The sequence below is a fragment of the Natrix helvetica genome, assembly GCF_964273705.1.
Source record: "Natrix helvetica genome assembly, chromosome: 5".
In the NCBI taxonomy this organism is placed as follows: Eukaryota; Metazoa; Chordata; class Lepidosauria; order Squamata; family Natricidae; genus Natrix; species Natrix helvetica.
The window spans coordinates 142,834,612-142,843,592 of NC_138551.1; the positions used below are offsets into that span (position 1 = coordinate 142,834,612).

The window sequence follows — 8,981 nt, forward strand, 5'->3', positions numbered from 1 at the left end:
ATTTAAGATGCCAGAGTGGTAGCTCCAGAAATTCTGCAGAGCCCGATGGCTGTTTGGCCCTCAAGGGCTTTGGAGCACCTAAAAGAGACATGGAAATGTAAGAATCGGCTTTGGCCATTTATGCAAAGGGGCAAGTGAAAGAAGCCACAACTGAAGTGGAGGAGGATGTTTTCCTAGCGATCGGGTGCCCAGGGAAGACTGTGGCGCGCGCAAGGGGCACCTTTTTCTGCCTTTCTGTCGCCGTGGCCAACACACCTCCTTTCCACTTGGCAGGAGATTATATCCTGGGGGTGGTGGTGGTGTCTCTTCTCCCTGCATGCAGAAGTGGAGGGCATCTCTCTCCACGGTACCCCCGGTAAATAGTAAGTAGCCGAGGGAAGAAACATTGAGGATAGTGAGCTACGCAGACTGCAGAAGTGGCCCTCTGCAGAGCAGGGTCTCTGTTCAGCTGGGGGCACTGGCCATGCCCAAATCTTGCCATTCCCCAGGCACTTGGCCTTATCCGGATGGAAAGATGCCATTCTGCCTCGTTAAAAATACGGAATGAGATGGGCATGGGACTGCTTCATGCTTAAAGCTTGTGTTAGGAAGGAGACAAACGGTGCCGCCGAGTTTACTCGGCCTCAGTTTTCTCAACTGTGTTAGGGGAATAATTTAAATGCACTGTTTTTCTGCTCCTGCCACTGTCAGGGATCCTTCCAAAGGGAAGGTCAAGGTAGTGATTTAAGAGCTGACCAACTGCTGCAGTGATGCAATGATGGGAATGAGTCAGCAAGGTTTTTGGCTGTTATCCCTTTAAGAGCCCGTATAAGAGGCCCTGTTAGGACATCTTTCCTGCTGTGCGTTTTTTCCCTGCTGTAATTGCTGATTGTTTGACCTCTGCCTATAGTACGTGTATGTATAGTATATATTCTTTTGTAGATAAAACCACTATTTTATGAAAAACCTCTGCTGGTATTGCTCCTGGGTTGTCTCACGTAGTAAAGCTGTGTTGCACTCTGACAGGGAATCTGTCCCATGTTTTAATCGCTCCCTTGGGGGAGTGGTCTCCATGGAGGGGGTCCCTTCCCTATAAGGAATTGGGGCCGCAATGACTTTGCGACTCCTCCTAGGAATTTTCTAGGCTCCTATGAAATCAGTCGCTCTTCTTCTTGGGGCTTCCACAGTTTAAGGGTACTGCTGTTCTCATGTTACGCAGCAGTATAAAAATATAGTTTTTGGTGCCATCTTGTTGGAAATGGGTGGAAAGGAAGGTGCACAGAGATGCTTGCTTGCAGAAAAGTTTTTTTTAAAACTATGCCTGCAGACTGCACAGTCTCTTCTTCAGATTCAAAAGCACAACACAGAATATTTGCCCATTTGACATAACCCCTGGTATGCCCAAATATGGGAGGGAGCTCACTACTCCCTCTTTCTGTCATTTGGCTCATCACAGAAAACCATCCAGGCAGAAACCCATATTTTTATTTTTAATGTTGCCTTTGTCAGCACAAATACAACACACACACACACACACACACTGTGTGTGTGTGCGTGTGTTGTGTTTGTGCTGATAAATAAATAAAGGGAGACTAGTATAGATCTACTTCAAGCTATTTAGCTCTCATCAGCTAGCCATACCCTTCCTGGGAATCGAACCAGGGCTGTATTGCATATTAGGCAGATGTAATTGCCACTAAGCCACAGGCTCTCTTCCTTATCAGCTAGGCCAGGGAAATAGGTATGTATTTGTGTTACAACCCCTGGTATGCCCAAATATGTGAGGGAGCTCACTACTCCCCCTTTCTGTCATTCGGCTCATCACAGAGGACCATCCAGGCAAAAAGCCATATTTTTATTTTTAATGTTGCCTTTGTCAGCACAAATACAACACACACACACACACACACACTGTGTGTGTGTGCGTGTGTTGTGTTTGTGCTGATAAATAAATAAAGGGAGACTAGTATAGATCTACTTCAAGCTATTTAGCTCTCATCAGCTAGCCATACCCTTCCTGGGAATCGAACCAGGGCTGTATTGCATATTAGGCAGATGTAATTGCCACTAAGCCACAGGCTCTCTTCCTTATCAGCTAGGCCAGGGAAATAGGTATGTATTTGTGTTACAACCCCTGGTATGCCCAAATATGTGAGGGAGCTCACTACTCCCCCTTTCTGTCATTCGGCTCATCACAGAGGACCATCCAGGCAAAAAGCCATATTTTTATTTTTAATGTTGCCTTTTTATATTTGTGTTGTGTTTGTGCTGATAAATAAATAAAGGGAGACTAGTATAGATCTATTTCAAGCTATTTAGCTCTCATCAGCTAGCCATACCTTTACTGGGAATCGAACCAGGAGTAGCGATACCACAATAATGATAAATGATAATCATAATATACATATCCATATGAATCACAGAGTAATAATACGATTGGAAGGGACATCGTGGCTCAGTAGCTAAGATGCCGAGCTTGTCGATCAGAAAGAGCAGTTTGACGGTTCGAATCCCTAGCGCCACGTAACGGAGAGAGCTCCCGTGACTTATCCCAGCTTCTGCCAACCTAGCAGTTTGAAAGCACGTAAAAAATGCCAGTAGAAAAATAGGGACCACTTTGGTGGGAAAGGAACAGCGTTCCGTGCGCCTTTGGCGTTGAGTCATGCCAGCCACATGACCACGGAGACGTCTTAGGACAGCGCTGGCTCTTTGGCTTTGAAACGGAGATGAGCACTGCCCCCTAGAGTTGGGAACGACTAGCTCATGTGCGAGCGGAACCTTTAGCTTTTAATAATACGATTAGCTTATCCATCTTAGAAAATTTGCAGTATATAATTACTAATCCTTTTAATCTTCTCAGTTTCTAACTTCCAGTTTCTGTTATTTAGCCACTGGTAAAACAAATCTCATGTTTAAGAAGTATTCTGTTTCTTCCTTTTATTTTAAGTGTTAATCTAGCCATCTCAGATCATTCTAATATGTGTGTGTGTGTGTGTGTGTGTGGTGTTTGTGCTGATAAATAAATAAAGGGTAAGTAAAGTAGTGAGCTCCCTCCCATATTTGGGCATACCAAGGGTTGTAACACAAATACATATACATATATATACATATATATACATATATACATATATATACATATATATACATTTGTTTTCGTAGATTTTCACGGGTGTAGGTATGCTGGTTTTGTTGTATTCGGGTCTTTTCCCGTGTAGGATTGAGATTGTCTTTGCAACGTTTCGGCAAGATCTCACCTGCCATCTTCGGGCTTGGGCTTAACATGGGAACGGAGCTCCCCTCCCACCAAGATTTACAGAAAGACGGCAGCTCTGTTCCCATTTTAAGCCCAAGCCCAAAGATGGCAGGTGAGATCTTGCCGAAACGTTGCAAAGACAATCTCAATCCTACACTGGAAAAGACCCGAATACAACAAAACCTAACATATACGTATACGTATACATATACATATACATATACATATACATATATATGTGTGTGTGTGTGTGTGTGTGTGTGTGTGTGTTGTATTTGTACATATATATATATACACACACATACATAATACTTTCCCTCTGCATGGATCTCTTCATTTTTCCACCGCTGTGTAAACACAATTCTTGCTGCCGTTAACACACGTACAATTAAATACGTATTCCCTTTATTATACTGTCCCAGAGCTGATTTTAGAGTGGGCGGGGACGGGGTGATGGGCCAGAAAGCCTTTTGGGGTGACACCCTCCTTCCCTTTTTTTCTGCCCCACCCACCTTTCATAGGTACCCGCTGAGGAGGGCCAGCTACAGCTACTCCCAAGCCGTAAGGTTTTCGGTGGCGGAAGTCAAAAACTCCACCAGCTTCTTGCCAGGAGTCTTGCTGGGCTACGAAATGGGGGATATCTACTACCTCACCAACACCCCATCCTGAATTTCCTCGCTGACAACCGCGCCAAGCGATCCAAATCAGCCGGAATTACACTTCGTACCGCCCCAGGGTTGCCGCCGTCATCGGTCCTGATTCATCTCCAGCGGCCATCACGGCGGCTTATAGTCTGAGTCACTTTCTTATCCCCCAGGTGAGTCGCGTGGCTCTCCCCAGGAAGAGCAGGCGAGAGGCCTGCCAGGTGTTTTTAACAGGATGAAATAATCGCTGTGTCATATTAATCCCCAAATGAAAATTGGAAGCACAATATGGCACAAATTAAGTGGCTTAAGCTAACAGGCTAATAACATAAAAGCTGGAAAGGGAAGGAAAGAGCAGAGGAGGAAAGGGGAAGGAAGGAAGGAAGAAGCAGGGGAGGGAAAGAAGGAAGGAGAAGTAGGGTAGGAGGGGATGAAAGGAAGGAGAAACGGGATGAAAGGGGATGAAAGGAAAGAAGCAGGTGAGGGAAGGAAGGAAGGAGCAGAGGGGAAGAGAGAGGAAGGAGAAGCAGGTGGAAGGAAGGAAGGGGAAGCAGATGAGGGAAGAGGAAGGAAGGAAAAGGGGATGAAAGGAAGGGAAATGGGAGGAAAGAGGAAGGAAGGAAGGAGAAGCAGGTGGAAGGAAGGAAGGAAGGAAGGAAGGAGAAACAGGGAAGGGGAAGGAAGGAAAAAGATGAAAGGAAGGGGAAATGGGAGAAAAAGGGAAAAAAGTAAGGAAGGAGAAGCAGGATGAAGGAAGGAAGGTGAAGCAGATGAGGGAAGGGGAAGGAAGGAAGGGAAAGGATGAAAGGAAGGAAAGGGGAGGAAAGGGGAAGGAAGGAAGGAGAAGCAGGTGAGGAAAGGAAGGAAGCAGCAGAGGGGAAGAGAGGAAGGAGAAGTAGGTGGAAGGAAGGAAGGGGAAACAGGAGGGAAGGGGAAGGAAGGAAGGAAAAAGGAGTGGATGAAAGGAAGGGGAAATGGGAGGAAAGGGAAGAAAGGAAGGAAGGAGAAGCTGGGTGAAGGAAGGAAGGGGAAGCAGGGGAGGGAAGGAAGGAAGAAGGGGAAAGAAGGAAGGAAAAGTAGATGAAAGGAAGGGGAAATGGGAGGAAAAGGGAAGAAAGGAAGGAAGGAGAAGCAGGGTGAAGGAAGGAAAGCCATTCATTTAATATATTAGTTATTACCATTTATATCAGGAGGGAAAGAGGGATAAATGGAAGAAAGGAAAGGAACGGATGGATGGAAGGAAGCAAGGATAAATGGAGGGAAGGGATGGATAAATGGAGAGAAGGAAAGGAGAGGGATAGGAAGTCCTACCTGTATTTTGCCTGATGGCAAGCAAGCTTAGAACAGACCCATCAGCAATTCATAAAAGATTTCCTGCTCAACCTGGCATTGAACTTCCTCTCCTCTCCTTCGCTCCAGATCACCTGCAGCACAACCACCGAAACTCTCAGCAACCCCCGGGGATTCCCCGTCGCTTTCCGCACCATCAGATCACGGTTGTGCTGCGGCTGTTGCATCACTTCGGGTGGAACTCGTTCATCATCCTGGCGAGCGACGACGAGTACGGCCACCGGAACTTCCAGCTGCTGCGGTTCCAGCCCCCCCCCCCCCCCAAGCCTGCGTCACCCTCAAGGAGACCCTTCCGATTCAACGGAGGGTTCCCCCCCGGCTCAGAGCGGCCCCGTCCAGGAGAGGCTCCGGGGGCACGGTGGCCACAGAATGACAGCCACGGTGGTGGTCGTCCCCAGCCTGGAGCTTCCACTCCTGGCCGCCTTTGAAGTAAGCCCTAGGCCAGAATCTCACTGGCCAGCTGTGGGTCACCGCTAAAGCCTAGGCCACTGACCTGTCCATCCACAGCCTCCGCAACATTTCCAGCCTGGGAAGCGTATTTGAGGTGGCCGTGTAGGACGTCCCTGTCCCAAGGTTGGACGGCTTCCGAGTCAGGGGGTCCTCGGGGGCGAGCGCGGACCCCCCAAAGGCCGGTCTCTGGCAGCACATGCAACTCAAGTGCCAGGAACGTCTCCCCACCCTCCGGCTCAATGATAAGAGCCTCCAGTAAATGGAGAACCGCTTGGATGTCAACGTGTACTCGGTCTACGTTGTCGCTCGCGCCTTGCGCCACCTACTGAGTTCCACCCACACCTGGTGCCAAAAGAAGGCTGTTTATCCCTAGCAGGTGAGTTGCATCTAAGGTGAAAATTCTCTCCCTCTCCCTCTCCCTCTCCCTCTCCCTCTCTCTCATCTATCTGTCTGTCTGTCTGTCTGTCTGTCTGTCTGTCTGTCTGTCTGTCTTCTGTCTATATATATAAACTATCATATACGTATATATCATCTATCTATCTATTTATCATCTACCCATCTACCTACCTATCTATAATCTAGCTAGCTAGCTACCGTATTTTTCGGAGTATAAGACGCACCTTTTTTCCTCCAAAAAGAGGCTGAAAATCTGGGTGCGTCTCATACATCGAATGCAGCATTTTCGCCAAAATGGCTATGCATACTCTTATTGAGGCTTTCAGAGAGCTCCTGGGGGCTGGGGAGGGCAGAAGAGTGAAAAACGGGCCGTTTTCTAGCTGGATTTTGTCTTTGGGGTTTCTTAAGATGTTGGCTATTTTTTGGTCAGTGGTGAAGGCTGTCTCCACAAGCACAATATCAGGACAGCCTTCACCACTGACCAAAAAATAGCCAACATCTTAAACCCCAAAGACAAAATCCAGCTAGAAAACCAAGGAGTCTACGAAATACCATGCAAAATCTGCCCGGCAATATACATAGGCCAAACAAACAGGAGGATAAATGCACGCATCACAGAACACAAGAACGCAGTAAGAAAAAAAGAAAAAACTTCCTCCCTTTTCCAGCACCTTAAAGCTACAGGACATGAAATCAACTTTGAAGGAGCCAGGTTAATCTCCAAAACAGAACACCTCCACAAGAGAATAATTATGGAAGCCATCGAAATAGAGAAACACCCCCACAGCATGAACAAACGTGATGATACCTCCCGCCTACCAAACATCTGGAAACCAGCCCTAGCCAACAAACGAACACCACCCACCACCCAAATTCTATCATATATCTATATCTATCTTATCTATCTATCTATCTATCTATCTATCTATCTATCTATCTATCTATCTATCTATCTATCTATCTATCATCTATCATAGTACTTTTGTTTCTGGCAGGGAATTTAAGGGGTTCTTCCAGAGATGGGGATCAGGGAAAGCAGAACGAATAGCTCAATCCTTAGCATCCCCCAGGAGATGCTGAGGATTGAGGTCAGATCTCTCTCTTCACTCAGAGACCCATGGGGTTACCCGGGCCTATTTTATAGGGCTGCATTGGTTAAAAACATTTTTTATCCGCCCCGCCGTCCTGGATGTTGCTGGTTGCCTTCAAATACGAAGTTGGAGGAAGTTCTAAGTCCAGAAGGGAGTTACCAAAACACAACAGTTGGAGCTGGATTCGAATGATGAACTATTCCCTTGGTCCTCTTGAATTAAGCCGAGGCTTGCCTCATTTTGCTGAGAAGGCCAAGAGCGTGGAAAGAAAGGGAAGAAGCTTCCTATGAGGCCTGGGGAAGATGGGCTTTGGGGTTAAAGGAGGTTTGTTGTTGTTGTTCATTGCAAAGTTGTGTCCGACCCATCGCGACCCCATGGAGAACGTTCCTCCAGGCCTTCCTGTCCTCTGCCATCCTCTGGAGTCCATTGAAGCTCATTCCGACTGCTTCGGTGACTCCATCCAGCCACCTCCTTCTCTGCCGTCCCCTTCTTCTGCCCTCCATCGTTCCCAGCATGAGGCTCTTCTCCAGGGAGTCCTTCTTCCTTCTCATGAGGTGGTCAAAGTACTTGAGTTTCCTCTTCAGGATCTGGCCTTCTAAAGAGCAGCCAGGGGGTGACCTCCTCTAGGACTGCCAGTCCATGAAGGGGAAGGGAGGTTTACAAAAAGCTAATTTTACCCTTTAAAATGTTCTGACGATATCGAAAAGCATTCTCTGTTGACTTAATCCTTATTCTTATCTCTTAGAGATTGGTGATACAATTTTATAAAGACTTAGTATTACCTAGTAGATAATTATGGATGTAAGGAAACAAGGGTTGTCACAAATGAAAGAATATTAATGGTAACTTGAACACACAATGCTCGATGAAATATTTAATTATGTTTAATGGATAATCAGTGACTTTATTCTTAATTGTAAAAACAGTTGCACAAAAACTTGTAACCAAACGACATGCTTGATGAAATTGTGTTTTTTCTTTTTCCTCTTTGCTCTTCTTCTGTATGTGTTGTTTTGTCTTTTTTAAAGAAAAAAAAGAAAATAAAATTTATTATAAAAAAAAAGAAAGAAAAGCATTCTCTGTTATATTGGTCTCTTTTTTTTAACCTTTTCTCTCTCTGCCAGCTTCTAAGTGAGATCGGCCAGGTGAATTTCACTCTGCTCAACACCACCATCAATTTTGACAAGAAAGGAGACACACACACACACACACACACACACCCCAAACGGATTTGAAGTGGTCCAGTGGCGGTGGGACTTTCCCAGGAAGCCGTTCCCAGAGAGTGACGATTTACGACTCGCTGGAGGACAAGCTCAGCGCCCTGACAGGAAGCATCGCCTGGCAGACACCCCAACAGCAGGGTGGGTTGGACTGTGAGGACCTCCAGAAGTCCTCTGGTCGCCGGCTCTGGCCAGAGAAAGCTCGATGGGTCCTTAGGAGGTGGATAGGGATGGGGAAGTCATCGGGGTTCCCCCTAGCATTCTCCTCTTGAATGCAGCTCTCCTCTTTCTCAGCCACTGCCGTCTAAACAGCCCGTTGCCAAAATGTATCCCTTGCTTGCCTCCGTTCAGTTCTCCCTTGTTCTCCTAAAATACAGGGGGTCCTCAACTTACGACCGCAATCATCATCCTTGTTTAACGACCCCGTGATCCCTTGCGGGTGTGGAGTCCAGGCAACTGAATAGAGCTAGCAGTGTGTTTTAATGGCCGGATGCCTTCCTGTCGCCAGTGCGGAGTCTTGTTCAGCAGCTATATTCCCGTGGTGCCCAGAGAGAGAAATATCTGCCTCTAACCTAGGATCGAACTGACAGCCTCCTGA

At 46.8% G+C, this 8,981-nt stretch overlaps 1 long non-coding RNA gene across 1 annotated transcript in view; it reads left to right on the top strand.

Annotated features, from left to right (window-relative positions):
• Positions 1-3,709: 3,709 nt before the first annotated feature.
• LOC309392766 overlaps positions 3,710-8,981 on the top strand; it is a 9,317-nt gene continuing 4,045 nt past the window's right edge. The window contains exons 1-3 of the long non-coding RNA XR_014175487.1: positions 3,710-4,049; positions 5,296-6,052; positions 8,288-8,981. The exon at positions 8,288-8,981 is cut by the window's right edge and continues 73 nt beyond it. This is a non-coding gene — a long non-coding RNA (uncharacterized lncRNA). The remainder of the gene's footprint in view (positions 4,050-5,295; positions 6,053-8,287) is intronic.